A 25,987-nucleotide genomic window follows, 5' to 3' on the forward strand; every position below is an offset into this window, starting at 1 on the left:
CATTTTTTTGTCAGATGAAAACAGCACAACAGAAGACTAAACTCAAATTATGCCACAGAGAATAAATAAGAAATAGTGTAATAGCCATTGCCTCTGAGTCATGTTAGGCAGAATGACAAATGGACGATAATACACGTAATGACATGGCAGTCTTTGGCTTTGCACAGAGGTCCCTAAATATTTTGCACATGCTTGGAATACATGGACGTCCAGTTGACAGACTCTCCAAGAAAATTCTAAAGTTAGATACCAGCTCTAAATTGGTATCAGGAATTTAATAAAAAGGGATGTACTTGGAGGCTTTTAGGTCATCACACAAAGTGGTCTTCATTGTGTTTTATTTGGCATTGTCATGTTTGGAAAAACAGAGTACAAAGAACTGAACATTAAGGCAGTGATTCTCTTTCCCCCCATACTGCAATCAGTTTGAATAGCAGTGGATATGCGATTCGTGTTAATTGTGCCAAAACAGCAGCAGCATGAATGCTAAATTATTCACCATGTTCACAAACTGTCAAATGGGGCAAATAGCCAACTATTCAAAATAATTGCAAAAAGATTGGCACAGCTGTAATGTGTTTTCAGTGTGTATTCCGTATCCTCCTGAAACCAATATTCAATGTAGTGAAACGAAGGCTTCTCTTTGATAGACTCAGGAGAATTTACATTTCATTCATAAATATTTCAAGTAAAAATTAATTTATTTGTACTATAATTTTCTCCTCTCTAATAATTTTAAAATACCAAAATATATCTGGATAAGGAGAAATTAGCAATAAAAAGTGAACCGTCAAATATATATTGATGAAGTGTTGAGATGTGCTTTGTCTCCTATCATTAAATGGGAACAAAGTTATCATTTCTAAATTGCATGACTATTTTTATGGTAATGAACACACTTGTAAAAATTTCAAGTATGTAAGAAATTTAGCTTCCATTCTAAATTTTATGTTATAATAATATTGCTTGCTAGTTCTACCATGTGCTACAGTGTTTAAACGCAATACTTTTTAAAAAGATGAGGCAGGGGACATGCCAAGGAGGGAAACAGAGAAGGGAAGGAGAGAGGGAATAGGGAAGAAATTAAACAAGGCAAGGTTTAAAATCTCTCTTTTTAAATATCTTCCCCTGGGAGCTTAGATCTGCCTTTTATCTTTTTTAAGCATTCATTCTTCTTGCCAGTAAGAATAGATTTATGAATAAATTCACACTAATTTTATGATTTTGAATGGAGCTTCTAATTTCCATTCTTGCTAATAGTCAGTTACTATTATTTAATATATAACTTCAATATATTTCCCATTCATATGGGCTATGAAAATAGCCTAAAATTAAAAATACTAAAATATTTTAAAAATTATTTTTATACAGAACTTTTGAAAATTTCTGAAGATTTTATAGCCCTATACTGGTTAATAATAAAGGAATATTTGAATGATGATGAATATTTATTTAATGATGATGGAAACTGAAGAAAGAGGGATTTTTATACAGTAAATTTTCATGAAGGAGTGATCTCAAAAAGGAATTTAAATTTAATCTTAGAGAAATGTTAATAATGAAAAATATTTTCTATAAACTAATATAAGATTATGCTTTTATCTCTAAAATAGAAACATGACATTTACAGGCAAATTTACCTTAATCCCAAATCTGAGATTTAAATATATAAAATATTTATATATTTTTATTAAAGTTGCTATCTCCATGTATGCATATTATTATTATCATTGATGTTTGTGTCATGCTATAGTAATAACTGTACATTTCAGAGGAGCAATATATGAGATTTCTGCTTTATCTCAGAGTGTTAATAAATTGAGATAAACAGTTCATTAAATAAGCTCAGATAGTTGTACATATATTTATGAAGCTGCAAAATACAACAAAGATTTTTTTTCCTGCATCAGGTTAGGAAAAAACATTTTTCTCACACAATATTAATTTATTGCATTTATTTTTATATAAAAATGTCCAGGTGTCATTTAATGTATAATATCATTTTTACTTGAGAAAAATCTTTCTGAAATGTTGTATTTTTATGACAGAGATATAGATAAACTGTGTATTTCAGAATACCATCAGGAAAAAATATTTTCAGAAAGTAAACTGAAACATGGTTTTTAACTATTAGCTGCGTCTTCCTTCGGGAGAATTACAGTTGACCTTAGACTTAGTCATACGATTTGTTTTGACAATGAAAAATGAACAATACTGCTGCAACCTCTGAACAGCAGCTTTCAGGACCATCCTATGGTCCTACCGTGTCTCTTTCTTTCTACCATGTCTCAGAGGAGGTTGCTACTTCAACTTGTAACCCAAGTTGAAGACTTGGATCAGAGACAGAGGCAGCTCACGTAAAGGTATAAAGTGAGCAAGAAATAAATCTTTTGAGATTTGGGATTGTGTATTACAGAAGCATTTTTAAGCCTAAGATAACTGATATATTGTTACTTGCCATCTTGCCCTACTTGAGGATCATCTTATAGTTCTTAAGGCCTATTTTTACATTATTTCCATTCAAAGTCCTCATAATTTGAAATATTTATGGTATGACTCCTAGATCTGCAGATTGAAGATTTTTGTTCCTCACTGAGATTTTCTAATATTGAGTAGAAAATTTAAGATGCTTTATCATAAAAGAAGAGTTGTGTTCCAACAACTAAGTTGTATCTATTACTTCCATCTCAAAACCTAAATAAAGAGAATTAGTATACTTAGACCTGGTAAAATTTGTATGGGATTATATGATCATGCCTTCTGCATTCAAATGAGTTAAGGATTACTATTAAGTAATCAATAGTTCTCTTGCTTTCCAATTCAAAATGATGCATACTAGAGACAAAGTAGTCTAGGAAAAACTACTTAACTTTAAGGAGAGGAAGTCATTTAACATTTTATAAACTTGAGACTATATAATTTCTAGATATTTTTAGAAATATCCAATTGAATATCAAAAACCCCAAATCTACGAATTATTTTGTGGCCTTAATGAAATCATTCAATTTGAATTTATACTAATCATCTGGCCTTCAGTAAATCATGGAGATGAATTATTTAAGTTCTTAAAAAGAAATAAGGCAAAATGAAAAAGAAATGAAGCATTGGTGATGTTTAGGGATTCAAACAGTATAGAGTAATACAATTGCCACTTTAGGTATGATCTCACTTTCCTATGACTTATTCCTTTAAGTTTTCATGACAGAAGAACCAACTCTATTTTAAGTGGTGAAGAAATACTATATTCTGTATTTAACCTCTCTATCATATTACTCTGCACCCACCTATCTTCAGTGATGTTTGTCATGCCTCCCTGTCTTACGATCCCAACAATTAATGACATATTCAAAATAAGATAGGATTTACTTACAAAAGAACTATTTACAAAAATGTTGGTGTAGCTATAGGACCCACAAAGTACTCAATGCTCCACTCAAAGAGGCTGACTCTACATAATTTGTTCCCTTTGTGTTCTACTAGTGGGTCCACACTACTAACAGAAGACTGAAAACCAGTGAGGGTGATATTCGATTAAGATTATCTTCAATGGAAAGTAAAAGTACCTTCACTAAAGATAGTTAAGTAACTATTTCTTGCCTCTAAGAATTCTATATTCTCAACTACTTCCTAATAAAATAAATTAATTATGTAGGGCCTGGCAAGAAATAAGAAGTCTTTTCTGATTTCTGGTAGAATGGCCCTAAAACTAGTCATTAATGTGGTATAAAGAGCGTTTGTGAATGGATGTTGAAGGTATATAGAGATACTATGAAAGTTCTAAGCACGTTAGCCATAGTTCCCAAAACAGCACTCACAGAACTAGCCACGGAACTTCTTTCGTCATGCATGTCCATGCTACGAAGCTCTGCCATGATGATAGGATTCACTACAGTGTTACTTACTAATACAGTGTAGTCATTTCTGTCAAAATTTATTTTTATTGTTCTGAGAAACTTCTCAAGACAACAAGATATACGTCAAGAAAAAAGAACTGTAAGTTATTGATTCTGATACTTAGGTTCTTTATAGTTCAATGATAAAGTGATCAAAAAAATTAAACTTAGATAGGTAAAGGGAGTTAGATTTCAAGTTTTGTACCTGTGACACTAAGTATAACTTCTAACTATGAATATCACATCATACTTCCATATCTTCTTAGACTTATGGATAAAGTAGAAGGGCATATCACCAATAATAAGTACTTAGATGCAAATCAGGTTACCAAGACTTTTCGTATGCACATCGAAATAAAATATGGGTGTCCAGACACATGAGAATAGATCCAAGTAGGACAATGCATCAGTTGTAATATAATGAGCAGACAGGATAGGATGTCAGAAAAAAATTAAAATCTCATATTGCCTTTGGCAATTTGGCATAACTGAAAGGGTTGGAAATGACAATTGCTGACAAAGCAACCTACAAGTAATTAGTTTTACTTTTATTTCAAAATTTAATATGAACTGTGAGCACAGGTTAGATTTTTCCAAAGAATAATGTAAAAAGTTTATATAAGTAACAGTCATTTAAAAAAAATGCATTATATTTAGTTTTAGTATAGAACGGTTTATTGACTCTAAATTAATATTTTCATCCTCATTCATTTCCCCACTAAATCATTCTTTAAGCACATAATACCTACCATGTAGTGACACCTGTGCTAGGGCAATGATTTTCAAAATTGGCTGTGCATTGGTAACACTGGAGAAACTTGTTCAAAAAACAAATATGTAGAAATCACTCCAAACTTTCTGATTCAGGATTCAAAGGTGTGGGGCATAATCATCTGCGTTTTCAATAAATTTTTCAGATGATTCTTATGCCAGAGCTATACATCACATAAATTGAAAATGTTTCTGAAAATAAATATTATCATAACAGAACCTTCATACATTACGCAACAAGTTTTTTACAGCAGACTCCTTCAGCTTGGCAGCCTAGGAAGCAGGCATATTGTGGTAAGAGATATGCACCTTCATTAACGTTGAGAAGTAAAGACAGGGGAGGGAAAATAGAATGCTAACAATAAGAAAACTATCATAGTCACAGCAAACAATGATTTCAGAAGTGCGGTAGGAAGAAAACCCTTGGAGTATTAAAGAAAACTGGTTTGTCATTTTTATATACATAGGGATGTGTGTGTGTCTGTGTGTGTATACACTTGTCCAGCTAACTTCTGTAAACTGCTCCCCTTGTTGATTAACACAGAGGTTAACCCACTGAGGGAGTTCAAATCGTACTACTAATGTTTCCAAATATCATAGCACCTTTATATTTTCAAGAAAAATAAACTCCTTTGATGGGACTACATGTAATTATGTCACAAAAACAAAAATTGAAGTTACCTAGGTTTCAAAATTCAACTCAACATGTAGTGTGTTTCCATATGTAAGAGATAGCCAATTAGAATACAGGTTTTAAAAACCAAATAACACAGGCTCTGAAGGGGAACACTTTAAATCTATGTGAAAAGTTAAGCCTTTGCCATATGAAACCAATAGGGGAAAAAAAGATAATAAAGTTAACATGACCTCTAGAGAATTTCAGATATTACGAACTTTAGAGCAGATAAGATCATACCCTAGATTAGAAATAAAGTAAAAATTTTATCTTAACTAGACCCAGTTAAGGTTAACCAGTAGAAAATTTTGAGACTTGTATGACATTCTTCTAATGAAATAAATGTCCAGGTATACCTAAAGCTAATTATAAGAATGAAATCTGGCCAAAAACAAGGATCGATATGTGGATAAAAGTCCATAGCCAAGAAATATCTTAACAGGCTTCAATAGAAATATATAAAAAGTAAACGCAGGTAACAGAAAAGTTTACCACAACTGTACATTTGTTCAGATGTTAACCATAACAAAATGGATGGTAATTTCTCCTATACTTTTCCCCATTTTTAACTCAATCACTCATTTGAAGACAACATTTACCTTTTGTTCTTTATGTCTATTCAACATTAATTTAAAGGTGACTAATTAATACCAAAAGATAGAGGAAAGCATAAATGTGACCTATGTAAGAGGTGATGCCCCTAAACCAATTATTCTTGCTTTTTCTATCTGACGGTTTAACTCAAAATACATGGGTTCTGCAAACTGCTATTTTTCTACTTTGTAAATTGTACAAAAATTTTAAAATTTCAAGTTTTGCAGTATTAACTGTATTCTCTTTATGACAGAAAGGAATTTTAGGTGATTTTTACAACCCCTCAAATTCTCCAGACTTAATTATTTATAAAAAATTGTCTGGTAAATATACCAAAAGATTACTTAATCTTTTGGTCTATTTAGGTTTTAAAAAAACAAGCAACATCATGATGAATGAGCATTGACACAGAGCTAAAACGTTCCCATGAAAATATACATTATGAACTCTACACAGTCCATTAAACAAGACAAAGTCCATTCCATACTAGGTAGTATGTATTCCATCTTAGGTAGTTGCAAGTATTGAGAAAAAGAGATTTAGGATACCTTGAGCCCCCTTTCAAGTACCACTAATGAAATAAATAGTATCTGTTGTCACATCACTCATGCGGCAGTAGATGTGACTTCATGCTTACTCATTTGTCACTCTCCAACTGAATAATGCGTCTCTTAATACACAGACCTTTTCCCATCAGCTGGTAACTACTCAAGTAGAAGTTAATTGAGTCATTGGTTTCCCCTTGAATCTGTGAATGTTTGGGGATTGTGAGCCATCAATACTGCATGTAATAAGGTAATAGTCCAATTCCTATTATGAAAATAAATGAGCCTGCTTTATATTCTACTCAGGTATATGTACCGGAACTATAAGTCATTAGAAGGAAGAAAGTTGGAGAAGAGAAGAATCCGGAAGTATAGATTGAGAATGAGTGTCTTGTAGGCCTAAAAGGAAATATTTAAAAATAGTATTTATTGTGCTTCATGGAAAAGTTCAAATTATTTTCTCTGATTTATAGTCACTGATTTACAATCAGTGACTTCTCATTTTATACCTTATCATTCTCAGTTTCAGATTTAATGTAATTCTTGAAAAGCAACATACATATTGTGAGGAGAGATAAGCCATGATCAGGAGATCTGGGTTTGAGCTGATAGCTCTGTACAATGTGTAAAACACATAATTATTTAATTAAACACTTTATCATATTTCGCACATTGTGCTTGATCTCGATATGACACAGGCTTTTCTTCTGAGAAACTAGAAGAATACATTGAAAGTGGTAGTAAGAAATAAAAAATCTCCAGACAACTTTATCTATTTGGAAAGAGCCAGTTCATTTTTGAGTGACCCGTAAGAAAGTAACGAAGCAGGTCTTTGCGTTTTGTTGTTCTACTTTTAACGGACTATCCCTTTCACTATCAGAAAAGACTGAATGAACACAGAAGAGGTGTCAGGGTTTCCTTTAAGAGAAGTGAAGCTCTGTTTACAAACTAGAGAGATCAGTTTCAAGGACTCAGAGATCACGCAACTTATTCAGTGTGTTTGGTGTCAGGGTTTCCTTTAAGAGAAGTGAAGAAGAGGTGTCAGGGTTTCCTTTAAGAGAAGTGAAGCCCTGTTTACAAACTAGAGAGATCAGTTTCAAGGACTCAGAGATCACGCAACTTATTCAGTGTGTTTGCCTGCACCAATCATGTGCATCACCCTCCAAACAGAACTTGAAGGGCCAGGCGTGAACTTCCTGTATCATCTCACGGAAGGGAGGACAGACACTCATGCCGTGTGTGCTTTACTCTGCAGAGAAGCACGCAAGGAACCTGCCTCTCACGATGTAGGCCCAACAGTATAGAATTCTAGGCAGCTGAAGTGGGATAACAGAGGAAAGTGGGAAGAATAAGATAACTTGCTGTCTGCTTTACAAGCAGCCGCATGAAGATTAATGGGCTAATTTCTGAGAAGCACTTAAACAGCCATGGATGCCAAGTTTAAGCAATATTATTTATTAGTTGGCTACGTGGTAAATTTCCCCTGAGAGCACAACTGAAAGCCGTATAAAAGTGTATCTTCTTATTCAATTTCAATATACATATTGCATATAAGGTAGATTTTAGTTGCACAAGAGCATTTGGAAATATAATAAATCACCTTGAAGTAAGTCTAAGGGTGAAACGATATCTCTCCAAATATTTAAGAATATTCAGTATTCAAAGGGTAGCAAATTAGAAATTAACCATTGAATGAAACATTCTGTTGTCTCTATCCCTAGAGGACAGGATTCAGGACAGGGAACATAAACTCAGAATGGTGCTGTTGGGAACAGGAAAGGTGTCAGAAATCACACATTTTGCCAAGGACTTCCCTATAAGAAAGTCTTTAAGGAAAATGTCTTTAAACGTACAAGCTGAGCCCATAAAGCTATACCGAAAACAGGGGCTGGGAGAACTCAGACTTGCAAACGTTCCATAGAATTTTTGAAGCACTTTAAAAATTTGTCTACGATAAAGTTCCAAGACATAGCTTACAAGAATAAGTATTCATGCAGTAAAAATCACATCTCTAACTTTTTCAGTGTAGCTTGTTGCCCACTAGAGTAACCAAGATTTTTTGATATATTATTATTATTTAAAATAAGTGTGATTTTTAAAGTACCACCCCAGGGTTGAGCTAAGATTTACAGTCAATATCATGGTGGCGATATCATTTTCCAATTAAAAAGCAAAGACTCAAACACTTACAATCGTTCTGCATAGTATATTTATAGCTATGTACTATAATAAATATCTGATACTCTCTCCACAGTAACCCATATTTGAAGCTAAAAGAAAGCAAGGTGATTTGGGCATAAGGTTCTTAAAAACATCTAGTACAAATTACAAATCATTCTATTCCTAATGCTGTGGCATTTGGGAAATAAAGATTTATAGTCAGTTATCAATGCCTATAATTATAGAAATGTCATTAAAATCCTCTTTGCATTATATATGCCTCACAGATTCAACTCATTATTTGTTTAATGCTCAAGTTTTATTCTTCCTAGGACAGAAGGGCAATGGAAATGAGAGCAGCTATCCTGTATAAGGTTAATCTGTGAATGACAGATGAGTGCTTTAAAATGAACTGCATTGGTTACAATTTAGACAGTCCTTGGTAAAAAAAAAAAAAAGAAGCTTTCTCCATTCAGATGTTGTTTTTTTAAGGAGAAGATTCAACAGCACAGAAGAAAATACAAGTGATTGCTGCACAAAGTCTTTCTCAAGAGAGATTAAAATCTTCATCCAATATCATTGCACCACCAGGGTATTTTCTTTTTTTTTTTTTCTTTTTTGGCGGTACGCAGGCCTCTCACTGTTGTGGCCTCTCCCGTTGCGGAGCACAGGCTCCGGATGCGCAGGCTCACTGGCCATGGCTCACGGGCCCAGCTGCTCCGCAGCATGTGGGATCCTCCTGGACCGGGGCACGAACCCGCGTCCCCTGCATCGGCAGGCAGACTCTCAACCACTGTGCCACCAGGGAAGCCCCCACCAGGGAAGCCCCCACCAGGGTATTTTCAATCTCAAAGCAAGCAAGATTTGTGATCCTAACTTGGACACGCCATCATTTATTTGCTACCTCCTTTCTTGAAACAACAGCAAAACTAAAAATATATTTTTGCTTTCAATAAGTGTGTCTTGTTTGATAGTTAAAAAAGAAAATTAATTTTAATAAAACAGCTGAATGGAAAAGTCATTGTATTCATTCCCTCAAATTATTTGATTGAACTCTGGTAAATCAAAGCCACTTCATTATTAAATTAATTTTACTGTTGAAAACAGGACTCCTATAGTCATGAGTGTTTTTCCAATAACTCCGAGTAAGCATACTCACTTTCTATTTAAAGGTATTTAAAGGCCTGATGCCTAGGGGAGTAGGTTATTTCTTTAACAAGTAGAACCACCTGTGTGGTATGATTGGAATGGAATGGAAAGACCATGCTTCTACAAAGTAATTCCACCACCATACTGCAATAGAAACTTGCCCTTCTTCCGGCTTGAAATTCTCATCTCTGACTAATTTCCTCTTTCTCAGCTGCTGGGGGCTAGTAGGTGACGTGTAGGAGGGATGGTGGTTGAAAGCTCATATGGAATTGCTACGAAAAGGGAACAGATAATGAGACACAGAGAAAAACCTCAGTTAAATGCCACTTTAATACTTTGATAAGACCTTCTCTACCTGTACTGAGGGCAAGATATGGCGGGGGTTGGTGGGATGCAGAGATATGTAAGCATAGATGTGCTTCATAATGGGGTGATGAAGACACCAGAGTACAATGGGCTAGCATTTGAGTACAACGAGCTGGTTGATCTGGGAATAAAGAGACCCAAGTGACGGGTGGATTGGGAAATGTAAAGTGAATGTCTCACTATTGAGAAAATGGAAATAATTTTAACTGATGCTGGACCAAGATTTGGGGACCACAAATAGGCTACAAGTATCATACCCCACAGACCTGATAGTCTTTAATTATTTATTTAGCATTTATTGACTGGGATTAATAAGAAAGTGACTTCCTTTTTAAAAAAGGCTACATCATTATTTATATTAATATAAATTGTGAAAATGCTAGATATCTACTTGCTCCTCCAAATCTTCTTTCCGTTTATCCTCTCTTCTGTGTGCCCAGAGAGCTTAAGCAGTACGGGTATAAACTCAATCAAATAGCTCTTGTGTCCTCTGGCTTTTACTTCGGTTTGCAAATAGGAATTACCAGCATGAGAACAGAATGGGTGAGAAAAGGGATTAAGGAAACGAAAGGCTCATGTTTATTTCTCTGGCTTTCTCCGTGAAGGATTTCGCAGGGCTGGCTGCATACTTCCTGTCTCTTTTTCCGAGTTCTCCTACCTTCCTCCCTCCTTTCAGTCCTTTGGTTGGTAATGGAATCTTCTATCAAAGGCCTGAAATAACAGCACTATCCTTTATGGTTTCCCTACACCCTGCCCACACCTTTGAAAACTGTCCCTTTATTAAACTTTCTTCAAGTTACCCACTTTGAGTGTGCCAGCTGTTTCTTCCAGTACCCTGACTCTTTTTTTTTTTTTTTTGCGGTACGCGGGCCTCTCACTGTTGTGGCCTCTCCCGTTGCGGAGCACAGGCTCTGGACGCGCAGGCTCAGCGGCCATGGCTCACGGGCCCAGCCGCTCCGCGGCATATGGGATCTTCCCGGACCGGGGCACGAACCTGCGTCCCCTGCATCGGCAGGCAGACTCTCAACCACTGCGCCACCAGGGAAGCCCAGTACCCTGACTCTTAACACTATAGTACCTGTGTTGTACATAACTTACTTTTGACATTTTTAGAATTCTCTTTCATATCACATTTTGGGGTTTTTTTGGTCACTTGTAACTAGCACCATAGGGACTCACACTAAAGACGGCTGGTCCAACCCATGTTTACCAAGTTACAAAGTTGCTTTAAACTTATGGGTTAAATTTGGCAAAAAAAGGTATTGTATTTTTATAAAGTGAAAAGCAGTAGCATTTTCACTTGATAATAAGCCCAAATAATTCAGACATTTATTGCCCATAGACAACTGGAAAGCATTTTTAAAGTTTAATATTACAAAAATCACAAATGTAATTCACAAAAAGTACTCCTTATGAATAATTTTCTTTTATACATAGAATTAGTGAAACAGCAGTTACTAGAGTCTCATAGATATAACATACTCTTTTTCTTTCCAGTTTTGTTATCAATCCAATTTAATCTTGGATTGCTGGTTAAGTACAACATGTACATATTCAGTAGAATATGGTTTCCCAGATAAATCCTCAGAAAATATTTCTTAATTCTGGTGACTACCATATAACAAATTTTTGTGGCTACTGTAATTTTTTAGTATCTTCAAGTCCTATGTTTCTAGGATTATATCACTTAGTCCTTAATTGAAGGTTTCTTGTAGCATGGAGACAAAATAATAAAATTTTACCTTGAATTTTGCAATGTAACATCACTGACCTCTAGCCCCTAAAGTATGCCATTAGAATGAAGTCACATTAACTCCTTTCTGTTATTTCTGCTGTGACTCCCTCCTCTTACTTTTCTTTAGTTCTTTTCTTTCCAGTCAACAAACATGCTCAATTTCCTCATTTTATGGAAAGAAAAAATAAACAAATAAAGGCAATAAGTAAATAAAGAACAAATTCCCCATTCTCAGACACTACCCTTTTGCTATGAAGCAATCTCCATTTCCCTTTACAGCCAACCTTCTCAGAAGAGGAGTCAACCGGGACTATCTCCAATCTCACCCTCACTCATTACTCAGCTCTCCGCAGCGAACAAAATGCTCTAAGGAGGTCACTCACAATGTCCTAATTATCCAGTTATCATCTTATTTCAAATGTCTGGCATTTCATACCCCTGATCAATTGAAATTCCTGTTTGAAACCTCTCCTTCTTTGTTTTTCATCATAGAGGCCTCTGAACTCTCCTACGTCACAGGTCTATAACCCATCCCACAACCTCCATCATCTTTGTTGATGCAATCACCTCCTCATATCCTCATTCTTTATCAAAGTTTTATCCCTGTGTCTCTCTCTTTTTAGCCTAACCATTTTTTAAATGACATTTCCCCTCATTACCTCATTATTGATAAGCTATCATGATCATAGCTTCAACAATTACGTATACTCTGATAGTTTCCAAATCAATGTATCTTTGACCTAAGACTCTCTTCAAACCCCCAAACTCAAATTTCTATTTGATTTGGAGACATAGCCCCATAGATATCCTGTATCAAACTCAACTTCAACATAGACAAAGTTAAAAATCACTTCTCTTTCATTTGTACTTTTCTCTAATGCACATAATAATCCTGAAATCTCAAAGTCAACCATGTCGTTTTGGTTATCTTAGCTCTTGCATCTTGCAGTATTTTTTACCTAGTCAATCACCATATTCTTCTGATTTCACAGTCTAACCTTGCCTTGCCTGGTTCTGCTCCTATCCCTGCTACCACTGGCTTGGTTTGGTGCCTCACCATCTTTTGCTTATACTTTTACAATAATCTCAAAACTTATAGACTTGATTATACAGTTATCTAATTAAAAACAAAACTCTTTAATATTATTCGCCTACATAAAGCCTTTCAAAGCCTTCTCTTTCCTTAGCGTTCTAAAAAAGGCTTTTAATAATCAAGCTACTTGTCAGTGTTTCTAATTTTATTTTCCATTATCTCTCTGTTAGTGGTCTCTCCTGGTTATCCCAATGTATTTACAATTTACCCCAAATCTTAGAGTATCACAGTGAAATATATATGCACAATCTAATCCGCTGACTGGATTGCTATGCTGCTTTTTTTCTGTCTGGGAAGTCCTAATTATACTTTAAAAATCTCTTCACCCAGAACTTCTTCTCTGAGGCCATTCCTGAATCTTACAGAGAGAGTGAATCATCACAGCAACTCTGGTGCATGCAACATATATTTATTTGTACATACCTCACTGTACTGAAATGATTCATTTATACACATTATTTTCCAAATTATCCTTTGGCCTTCGTGACCACAGGAAATGTGTCTTAGTTGCCTTCATACCTCAGTTCTAAGCACAGGTCTAGATCATAGTAAACAGCAGATAACTATGTGTCTACCCACAGGGTATGAGTATAGGAAAAAGAAGGAGATAGATCATAATCTCATAATAATATATAATGTAGACCAGGAATAAGAATCCATGAGTTTAGACAAAGAGACCATGAGTCACCATCAAAAGGAAGACAATCAGAAGAGAAGCTTTTATAGGATCATTTATCTGGGAGTAGAAATATAAACAAAGTGGTACCAGAATCCTAAAACTCTGAGATAGGTTGAGATTGCATCTTCCCCATTTAGTTTTTTAAAAGAGTCCTATTACACTATTTAAATGTTAACTGACATGTCATACCAGTTATCTATAGGAAAGTTTCCAGTGTTGCATAGCTACAAAAAAATGTCCTGGGAAGAATGAGAAAACTTCTGAGTCCAGAAAGGACTGGAAAGTCTGAATCCTGTGAGATAAATTAGCACCCTGAGGACATCAGTCTATCCTTGCTAAGCAGAAGCATGCACTTTCATGGGGGAGTGTAGTGGAGAGGAGACAAAGCCAAGGCCAAGCTGGGTAGAAAATCACTTCAAAGCCTGAAAAGTGACCCTCTCACCTTGGAAAATAGAAAAATACCCTCCCCACAGGGGATATAATGGAATTCTTAGCCTTGGTTCTTACTAGAGAAGAAAGACAAAGAGAAAGAAAAGCGTTGAAAACAAAAGGATGTGTGTGTGTGTGTATATATATATATATATATATATATATATATATATATACACACACATATGTATTTAAAGATATCATTAAATACTAATTAAAAGAAAGCTGGTATAGTTTATTAATATTTGACAAAATAGTAAAAATCATCACTTAAGAGGTTCCACGGATATAAGAAAATAGTTCAATAAATATAGTATTTTTAAGATGCCTGCAACTAAAAGCACAGTTTCAAAATATAGAAAACAAAAATATCCAGTTTTCCAAACAGAAATGTAAAAATCCGTAGTCAGAATAACAGATTTGAACACATCTCTCAGTGAAATAGTGTTCATTCAGACACATACATACACACACACACAAATCAGTAAGACACAGAAGATTTGAACAACAAAAATAACAAGCTTGTAGAGACCAGTTATCCCTTTGCAAGTAAGAGCCATGTCCCTTCTTTCTTAATTGCCCTACTCTTTTTTTTTAAACATCTTTATTGGAGTATAATTGCTTTACAATGGTGTGCTAGTTACTGCTTTATAACAAAGTGAATCAGTTATACATATACATATGTTCCCATATCTCTTCCCTCTTGCATCTCCCTCCCTCCCACCCTCACTATCGCACTCCTCTAGGTGGTCACAAAGCACCGAGCTGATCTCCCTGTGCTACGCGGCTGCTTCCCACTAGCTATCTATTTTACGTTTGGTAGTGTATAGATGTCCATGCCACTCTCTCACTTTGTCCCAGCTTACCCTTCCCGCTCCCCGTATCCTCAAGTCCATTCTCTAGTGCCCTACTGTTGACATGCACTTTTCTTCATTTTAACCCCAGCACCTAGGGAAACTACATTCAATTGCAAAGAACTTGTCTGAGAGACAAATTTTCCTTCCAGTTTTTCCCTTCTAATTTTCTTTCAAAACTCAGTTGATGTTTGTATTTTCATCCATTTTCTTGAAATGCCTCCAAGTTCTGTTTAAATGCAAAAGAATGCTTTGTACAAACACAGATTTATATTTCACAAACATTTAGTCATCTTTGCTGTTCTAGGTGCTTTCCCTTCCCAGTACCACCTCAGATTCTTCCCACGAGTCTGAACCAAGGGTCAGCTTTTTCCTTAGGACAGCCTCTGTGGCTTTTGATATTATCAAATCCCTTCCCAGTAGGCATTGAGTAACAAAGAATTAATTTAATGAAGAATATCGTTTTAGACTTAGCAAAATGACAAGTGTTTAAGGTGGAATTGCTTTTAGAGTTGTTCTACTTTTTTTTCAGGTTATCTCAGTAACTTTGTAGGGTTTCCATACCTCATTTGCTGACCTAAAGATTTGGTCTGACCAAAGACAACAGTCAGGGCAACATGGAATTTCTTAATCATACAACATTTTCTTCAGTTTAATTAATCTATTCTCCTTTATTGTTGACACATTCATTGGTCAAGAACAAAACTTTTCTTGCATACATTTATTCGTCTGTGTAAAAGCCATGTTCCTGGTGAATACTCTTGCAAAACAGAAATGCTCTTAAACATGTTTTACACCCCAAACCCACCTGCTTCTGGGCGTTTGACTTTTGCTACTCATTGAACCTCTCTGTATGTATTGTTCTCATTAAAAAAACACAAGGAAAACAGTATTTACTTCATAGGGTTTTATATTCTGTGTGGTAAAATTTCATAGACAAATTCACAAGTATGAAATTTTTGCGCATTGACCAAAAAAGGGACTTTTTGTCAATAAATATGATATAAATTAATGGGGGAATTTTCACATAAATGATAATTTAGAAGTAAGCCAGGAACACCTAAAAGCCTTGAGAAATATTTCAATCACAGAAAGATATATACAATAATACCATAATGCTGTCTCATTCCCTGAACACTTGTAGTAGGCAGAGTAGATTTTTCTATTTTCTCTTAGATTTACTTACATTACACTAAATCAAGAAGTAAAACATTTTTAAAATAATACATTTTTCTGTATTTTCTAAATCACCTGATGGTCCGTCTGGGGAAATTCTGCCCTGCAGAGGCACAGCAGTACATTTAGTGAAGTTTGGTCCCGGTAGGAACGCAGCATTTTGTTCGTATGCATAAGATATTGAAATAATAAATATAAAATATTGTAGACATCAAGTGCTCTGTACTAAAAAATGTCTCATTTCATAATGTATTATAGAACCATAGCTATTGGTCTTGCTTGTCATCTATTTGTTTTAGTGGTGACCTTATTGCCATAATTCAGCATAAGAAATCAATAAAAAGCTGAACAAAAGGTAAATACATTGATTTGGGGAAGGCTGTGGTGATAATCAGACCATATTGTTTCCATTCTCTGGACACTGATCAACTGAATTTGCTTTCTAGATATTTTAGAAAAAAAAAATCCTATGATCTAAACTTTTTCTAGAACAGTGTCTCGAAGTCCTCACCTGAACTGAAGTTCAGCCTAACCCTGATAATTCTACCTACCCTGAAAACCTCTCCAACACTCATACCTATGAATGCACAAGGAGGGGCCAGTGTTCTCCTTACTCCTCATTGCTGTATTGAGACCATTGTCCTGTCATCATTTATCAGTAACTGCTCCGTTTTTGATGCCTGTGCCACTCAGTTGTGATATATAGCTCAGACTTCATGGGGGGGGTCTTCTCTTTTCGCCATTGACTTAAACCTACTTTGATCATTATGTTCTTTGGTTACTCTTCTCTGGTCTGGTTCTCAACATTCAAGTTAATGAGACTTTAAACTATACTCTCATAGGGCCTAGATCTCTTCAGTTCCAAACGATCTTCATTTTTATTAGACACATGCATTTCTTTATCCAAACATGTCTTGTTCTTATGAACTTTATCCCTTCCAGTTCACACCCATCCCTCACTGCATCCTTACCCCTTTTAGATGTATCAGCCAGCAGTTTCATCATTAATTTCACATATCTGTAGATTTGCTCCTTACTCATTCTGACCTTCTGCTTGCCCTGTGTGCCATTTCAGTTTTCAAATCCTGAGTGCTGAGTATTGCTGAAAAGGGTCAAGTAATGAAAGTAACGGTATCCATTACAAACAAATGCTAATTAACAGTTAACATGCTGATGTTACGCTGTCCTTTTAGTCTACATTTGGCATACGGGAAAACTTTACTTCACCTTGCCTAGAGTGGAACGTGATGAAAACATTCTGGAGAAGCATTTGGTAAGCTATATGAAAATGATTTAAAAATGTATAATCTTCAAAACAGGAATGCCATTATTAGCACTTATTCAAAGGTGATTATTAGACAAGTGCAAAAATACATATGTTATTTTCTGTACATAATGAATTTGTTAAATAAATTATTTTACATAAGTATAGTGGACTAGCATGCATCCATTGAGTGCATTTTATATTAATAAGGCAATATCTTTACTATATTATGGAATGGAATGAAATATTATAAACTGGCATATTATTGATATATGCAATCACATATATGTATCTTGTGTTGTATGTAACTACATACGAGTTTGGAAAAAATGTTTGCTAAACTATTAATCATTGATTTTTTGAAGTTTTCCATGATTTTGATACTTTTTTCTTTATTTTCTTCTTCATACTTTCCGGTGTTATGTGAAATTCCTGCATGAATATATGTTACTGTCATAGGAAAAATAACACAATTAAACTACATTAATTTTGAGGAAAATAGTAGTTAGATATAATTGTTTCAATTCCTCGTCTCCCTTTTGTTTCTAAACAAAATGGAATCTAGTTCCTTGACCCCAACCATTTTACTAAAACGGTTCTTGTAAAGATTAATCACCAATGAACTAATCATCAAATCCACTGATCCTTATTCTTGAATAACAATCTGAGGCATCTGACATGGTTGAGTATGATATCTTTATTAACAGCACGGCTACTTTAAACCACATTTTATACGATTGCATCTTAGGATCTTTCACCAGCTTATTCCACTTGTCCCAAAGTACATTTTCTAGGTCCCATGTTCACAGTGCATTCCTTTTCACACTACGTATCTTCACTAATTGACCTCCCTCCCACAACTTCAAACATCACCCTTATTGGGTGATTCTAAAATTATTTTCTTAACATCAAAGCTACACACCTAACAGCCTTCTGTTTACTGCACAAAACAAGCCTGAAGTTACATTCAACTTCATCTGAGTAGATGATAATTCATTAGTTTCCCTTCCAAATTTTCATGCTATGCCTTCACTTTTAAATGCATCTCTATCTTCTCCTTTGCTTGTACTTAAAACTCCAGACTTCTTGAACTTACTGTTCCTCATGCCTCATAGCTAGTCACGTATCTGTATTGATTATGTGCCTCCCACATATTTGTCAGTGGGCAAGTGAAATAAGGTTTTGGATGAGGTGTCATTTAACTTTCTTTCCTTCAGTCACATAGTCATTAGCATTAAGTTGCTGCAGTTCTGATCATGATGACCTCCTTTTGCAATCACAAGTTACACTGTACGACCCACAAATCAATAGCCACATTCTCCTAAAGTACCTGAATTTCTCCATTGATGACATTAATTTGACCAAGGAAAGGAGTTTGGCATTCACTTGGAATACAGGTAATTATTAGTTTTTCACTATTCTCTTGATTGTTATGAGACAATAGACTAAAGTCTATTGTCTTTAGTCACTATGGTGTACTACGGTGTACTAAAATTAAAACACAGCACTGAGACCCATATACGATCAGTTCACAGAAACATGCTTCAGAGATGTTTTTTTAAAAAGTTCTATGGCAATGCAGATGAGAGTGGGAATTATTGCTGATTGAAGTGCTTTCAGAAAACTCATCTATAAAATAGAAGATAGTATCACAGGTCACTAGATGGACTAATAGCAAGGCTATATGGAAAATACTGAGGAAGCCAGATTTGGTGGAGCATTGGTTATTTTGGAGGAATAGTAGATGAAGAGTACCTCAGAGGGATGTTGATTGCATTTTCAGTTGAACTTGACTACAGGACAGTGGATAATCTATAGTAGCCATAGTAAAGGTCTACACCACAGAAGACAGATAAGAGCAGGTACTAGAATTCTAGAAGAAATAAACAGGAAATGATTTGCCAGATATCAGTGACCAATGTTTCTCTGAAAGCTGATTACTGAGAAAAGGAGCAACCATTTTACAGACAACTACCTATAAATTAAAAGTATACATACTCATAATTATTAAAATATCAATGTATATGCTACTTATATGTCTATGCTGTAATGAAGGGAAATGAAATACTAGCTAAACATAAACACAGGCCAAATTGGGATCTTATGTCTTCAAATTGCATATTCAAATATGGTTCAACTAATGTTAAAACAATTCCTCTACAGTCAGAAGACCTTGAAGCTCTGTGCTTTCTGGCAATCAGAGTTTCAGTAAGTTCTAGTAATAAGACTATGTCAGAGACTAAGTGGTGTGGTTTTCAAATCAAGTGACAAGGGTTTAACACTGGCCCACAACTTACTATATGTGTGACCTAAAAGGCAAGAAATCAGGGTTCCAGCTTTCCATCACTCCTAATTGGCTATATGATAAAAGATGAGTCAATAATCATCTTTTTATTTTGGTTTTCTCATCAGTTTAACAGGTGTAGCCTGCTTACCTCAACTCTGGGGAAGGATAAGCAAGCATCATTTTCCTCTTTGGTGGAAAAATAAGACATCTAAAAAAACGTGATTCGTATTGGAAAACATGAAATACTGGACCACGTACTTGTTCAATAGTAAAATCTTGTTAAAAGTCAGAAGGAACGTGTAGTGAAGTGAGTTTTTTAGTGGAGCAATAGCTGAGTTGAAAATAAACCTACCAGAGAGATCAACCAAGATGGCAGATTAGAAAGAGCCTGAGTTCACTTCCTCTCACGGGCTGACCCAAATTACAACTATTTACAGAAGACCTCTGGATGAAAAAGACTGAAACCTCAGAAAAGACCTTGCACGACTAAAGATATAAAGGACCCATACCCCCAGGTGGGTGATCCACAAATGGGAGAGTAATTACAATTGCAGTGTTTTCTCCACAAGGAGCGAGGGGTGTAAGCCCCACATCAGGCTCCCCAGCACAGGGATCTTGCTCTGGGAAGACAAGCTGCTAGAACATTTGGCTTTGAAGGCCAGCAGGTCTTACTTTCAGGAGACCCAGCGTGCTGTGGGAAATAGACTCCACTCCTAAATGGCACACACAAAACTTCACTTGCTCTAAGACTCAGGGCAGAAGCAGGAATTTGAAAGGAGCCTGGGTTAGACCTACCTGTTGATCTTGGAGAGTCTCCTGGAGAAGCAGGAGGCAATTAGAGCTCACCCATGGGGACACAGACACTGGAGACAGCCATTTCTGGCAGCTCGTTCCATCACGTGGACACTGGTACAGGCAAGGGCCAGTTTGGAATCCTCCTTCTAGCTTATTAGCCTCAGGACTTAGTCCTGCCCATACTCACTATTCCATAGGCAACCAAATTGAGAATTCTCAGGCCAAGCAACTAAATGGGTGGGGACACATCCCCACCTACCAGCAGCAGACTGCCTTAAGACCCCCTGTGCCCACAGCTGTGTTCAGAGAGAGCCCTGCCTACAAGAGGACCCAGGACCAGGCCCCATACATCAGTGCATGGGCACTAGAGCCAGAACCCCCCAGGGCCCGGCAGCCAGATACCCTGGAACCCAGCTCCACTGAGCAGTTGCAGGAATTAAGGCCCGAATTCCTGGCCCTAGTTACCAGCAAGTCTACTCTAGCCTTAGGACCAGCCTCACACACCAGTGAGTGAACATCAGCCCCAGGAAAACTGCAGCCTCCCAGCCTGTGGATGTAGCTCACCCACCAGCAGGCCGGAACCAGTCCTGGGTCTGGCTGGGCCCTGGCCATGCCCACCAGCAGGCCAACACAAGCTTCAGGACATTCTGGACCCCATAGCCAACTGTGATGGGAACGAGTACCACCCACCAGTGGTCCTATACAAGCTCTGGGACACCTACGCCCTGCGGCCAGACCCCAGGATCCAGCTCTGACTGCCAGTGGACCAGCACTAGGCCCAGGTCCTGGCTTCACCCACTTGTGGGTGGAAATCAGCTTTGGGATCTCCTGGACCCTGACATGACCCACTAGTGAGCCAGCACTAGCCCAGGGCCCCACAGGTTCTGCAGCTAGCTGCCTCATGACCCAGCCACACCAAGCAGTGGCCAGCAGTCTCTGCACAAGGCAAGACCTGGAAACCAACTAGACCAGGGACCACATAAGCCAACCAGACTTCCCACAGGAGGTAGCCTGCCATAACGGAAGGACCTAAGAAGACCACATAGGGGGCACTTGTAGAGAATATATCTCTAGATATAAAAACAAAGCCTGTATATATGCTACCTAAAAGAAACTCACTTCAGATCTAATGACACACACAGACTGAATGTGAGGGGATGGAAAAAGTTATTCCATGCAAATGGAAATCAAAAGAAAGCCAGAGTAGTAATACTTATATCAGACAAAATGTAATTTAAAACAAAGACTGACTGTTACGCAAATCAAAGGACGTTACGTAATGATCAAGGGATTAAACCAAGAAGAGATATAACAATTATAAATATATATGCACTCAAAGTAGGACCATCTAAATACACAAAGAATATATTAACAGACATAAAGGGAGAAACTGACAGTAACACAATAATAGTAGGGGACTTTAAAACCTCACTTTTGTCAAGGGACAGATCATCCAGACAGAAAGTCATTAAGGAAACAACGGCCTTAAATGATACATTAGACCAGATAGACTTGATATATAGAGAACATTTTATCCAAAAGCATCAGAATACACATTCTTTTCAAGTGTACAAGGAAAATTCTACAGGACAGATCACATAAGTCACAAAACAAGCCTTGGTAAATTTAAGAAAACTGAAATCATATCAAGCATCTTTCTGATCACCACACTATGAGACTAGAAATCAACTACAAGAACAAAACTGCAAAAAACACAAACATGTGGAGGCTATATAATATGCTACTAAACAACCAAGGGATCATGAAGAAATCAAGAGGAAATTAAAAAATTCCTGGAGAAAAATGAAAACAAAGACACAATAATCCAAAATCTATGGGACTCAGCAAAAGCAGTTCTAAGAGGGAAGTTTATAGTGATACAAGCTTACATCAGGAAACAGGAAAAAATCTCAAACAAACAACCTAAACTCACAACTAAAGGAACTAGAAAAAGAAGATCAAACAAAACCCAAAGTTAGTAGAAGAAAAGATATAAAGATGAGAGCAGAAATAAATGAAATATACAGTCCTTCCCCAGGAAAAAGAAAAATCTCAAATAAACAAACTAACCTACCACCTAAACAATATCCTACTCAAAAAGCAATGGGTCAATAATGAAATCAAAGAAGAAATCAGAAGATACCTCAAGATAAATGAAAATGAAAAACAAAATCTTACAAAAATCTATAGTACACAGCAAAAGCAGTTCTAAGAGAGAAGTTCATAGCAATACAGGACTTCCTTAAGAAACAAGAAAAAATGTCAATTAATCAACCTAACCTACCACCTAAAAAATTACAAAAAGAAGACAAACCTAAAGTCAGCAGAAGGATGGAAATAATAAAGATCAGGGAGGAAATAAATAAAATAGAGATAAAAAATAGAAAAGATCAATAAACACCAGAGCTGGTTTATTTGAAAAGATAAACAAAACAGACAAAACTCTAGCCAGGCTCACCAAGAAGAAAAGAGAGAGGACCCAAATAAACAAAATAAGAAATGAAAGAGGAGAAATAACAACAAATAACAAACAAATACAAAAAAACCATAAGATAATACTATGAACAGTTATATGCCAACAAATTGGACAACCTAGAAGAAATGGACAAGTTTTTAGAAACATACAGCCTACCAAAATTGACTTAAGAAGAAACAACTTGAACAGGCTGATAATCAGAAGTAAAACAGAATCTGTAAAAAAAAAAAAAAAAAAAAAAAAAAAAAAAAAAAATCCCTGCAAACAAAAGTCCAGGACCGGACAGCTTCATTGGGGAATTCTACTAAACTACAAAGAAGAAATTATACCTATCCTTCTCTAACTATTCCAAAAGATTGTAGAGGAGGGAACAATACCAAATTCATTCAATGAAGCCACCATCACCCTGATACTAAAACCAAACAAAGGCACTACCAAAAAAGAAAATTACAGCCCAATATCTTTGCATCCATATTCAATAGATGCAAAAATTCTCAACAAATATTAGCAAACTGAATCCTACAAGACATAAAAAGGATCGTACACCGTAACCAAGTTAGATTCATTCCAGTGTAGCAAGGACAGTTCAACATATGCAAATCAATCAATGTGATACATCACATTAACAACAGAAAGGACAAAAACCACATGATCATCTCAATAGACACAGAAAAAGCATTGGATAAAATTAAACATCGATTCATGATAAAAACTCTCACCAAAGTGGAACATATCCCAACATAATAAAAGCCATTTATGGGGAGGAGGGATAAATCAGAAGCCTGGGATGAACACACACGCACTAGTATATATAAGGTAGATAACCAACAAGGACCTAATGTATAGCACAGGGAACTCTACTTAATGTTCTGTGATAACCTATATGAGAAAAGAATCTAAAAAAGAATGAATATATATACATATATAACTGAATCACTTTGCTGTACACCTGAAACTAACACAATACTGTAAATCAACTATACTCCAATAAAAGTTAAAAAAAAAGAGAAAAGAAAAATAAAAGCCATTTATGACAAACTCAGGGGCAACATAATACTCAAGGGTGAAAAGCTGAAAGACTTCTCGCTAAATTCAGGAACAAGACAAGGATGCCCACTCTCACCACTTCTATTCAACACAGTATTTAAAGTCCAAGCCACAGTAATCAGAAGAGAAAAAAGAAATAAAACGTATCCAAATTGGAAGGAAAAAGGTAAAATGTCACTATTTGCATATGACATGATACTCTATATAGAGAACCCTAAAGACTCCATACAAAAACTATTAGAACTAATAGATGCATACAGCAAGACAGCAGGATACAATATTAATATATAGAAATCTATGACATTTCTAACAATGAAATATCAGAAAGAGAAAGTTTAGAAAATACTATATAAAATCATTTCAAAATAATATCTAAGAATAAACCTAACTAAGGAGATGAAAGGCCTATATGCTGAAACATATAAAACATTGATAAAGGAAATTGAAGACGGGTTAAAGAAATGGAAAGCTACCCCATGCTCTTGGATTGGAAGAATTAATATTGTTAAAATGTCCATACTACCCAAAGTGATGTACAGACTTAATGCATTCCCTATCAAAATACCCATGACATTTTTCACAGAACTAAAACAAATAACACTCAAATTTATATGGAACCATGAAAGACCTAGAATTGCCAAAGCAATCCTGAGGAAAAAGAACAGAGCTGGAGGCATAACCCTTCCAGACTTCAGACAAAACTACGGTAATCAAAACATCATGATTTTGGCACAAAAACAGACATATGGATCAATAGAGAGCCCAGAAATAAACCCACACACTTACAGTCGATTAATCCATTGACAACAGGGGGGAAGAATATACAATGGAGAAAAGACTGTCTCTTCAATTGGTGTGGTGAAAGCTGGACAGCTACATGTAAATCAATGAAATTAGAACACTCCCTCACACCATATGCAATAATAACCTCAAAATGACACAATAAAACTCCTAGAAGAGAACATACGCAGAACATTCATGGACATAAATTGCAGCAATATTTTCTTTTGATCAGTCTCCCAAGGCAAAAGAAATGAAAGCAAATCAAACTGAAAAGCTTTTGCATAGCAAAGGAAACCATAAACAAAACACAACAAAATTAAAAGACAACATACAGAATGGGAGAAAATATTTGCAAACAATGCATCTGACAAGGGGTTAGTATCCAAAATATACAAACAGCTCACACAACTCAATACTGGAAATTATAAAAAAAAAAAAAAACTCAATCATAAAATGGGCATAAGACCCTAACCCTAACCTAAATGTAAGACCTGAAAATGTAAATCTCCTAGAGGAGAACATAGGCAGAAGACTCTTTCACATAAATCATAGTAATTTTTTTTTGGATCTGTCTCCTAAGACAAAAGAAATAAAAGCAAAAAGAAACAAACTGGACCGAATTAAACTGAAAAGCCTTTTGCACAGCAAAGGAAACAATCAATAAAATGAACAGACAACCTTTGGAGTGGGAGAAAATATTTGCAAATGATGTGACTAATAAGGGGTTAATATCCAAAATACATAAACAGTTCATACAGCTCAATACCAAGAAGACAAAGAACCCAGTCAAAAAATGGGCAGAAGACCCAAATAGACATTTTCCCAAATAAGACATACAGATGGCCAATAGGCACAAGAAAAGATGCTCAACATTGCTACTTATTAAAGAAATGCAAATGAAAACCACAATGAGGTATCATCTCACACTGGTCAGAATGGCTATTACCAAAAAGTCTACAAATAATAAATGCTGGAGAAAAGGGAATCCTAAACTGTTGGAAGAAATGTAAATTGGTACAGCCACTATGGAAAGCAGTATAGAGATTCCTTAAAAAACTAAAAATAGAGCTACCATATGATCCAGCAATTCCACTCCTGGCATATATCCAGAAAAGATGAAAACTCTAATTTGAAAGATATATGCACCCCAATATTCATAGCAGCATTATATAATAGCCAAGATGTGGATACAACCCAAGTATCCATCAATAGACG

General features: G+C 35.8%; 1 protein-coding gene across 13 annotated transcripts in view; it reads right to left on the bottom strand.

The window, feature by feature from the left end:
• SEMA3A (semaphorin 3A) overlaps positions 1–25,987 on the bottom strand; it is an 859,827-nt gene that overhangs the window by 307,624 nt on the left and 526,216 nt on the right. The window contains exon 1 of one of the 13 annotated variants that reach the window (XM_079931566.1): positions 17,092–17,200. The exons of the other annotated variants lie outside the window; for them this stretch is intronic. The gene's annotated coding sequence lies outside the window, so the exon portion shown is untranslated. Of the gene's footprint in view, positions 1–17,091; positions 17,201–25,987 lie in introns of those variants that run through there. 13 annotated transcript variants of the gene reach the window in all.

The sequence above is a fragment of the Stenella coeruleoalba genome (assembly GCF_951394435.1).
Source record: "Stenella coeruleoalba genome assembly, chromosome: 9".
Classification (NCBI taxonomy): domain Eukaryota; kingdom Metazoa; phylum Chordata; class Mammalia; order Artiodactyla; family Delphinidae; genus Stenella; species Stenella coeruleoalba.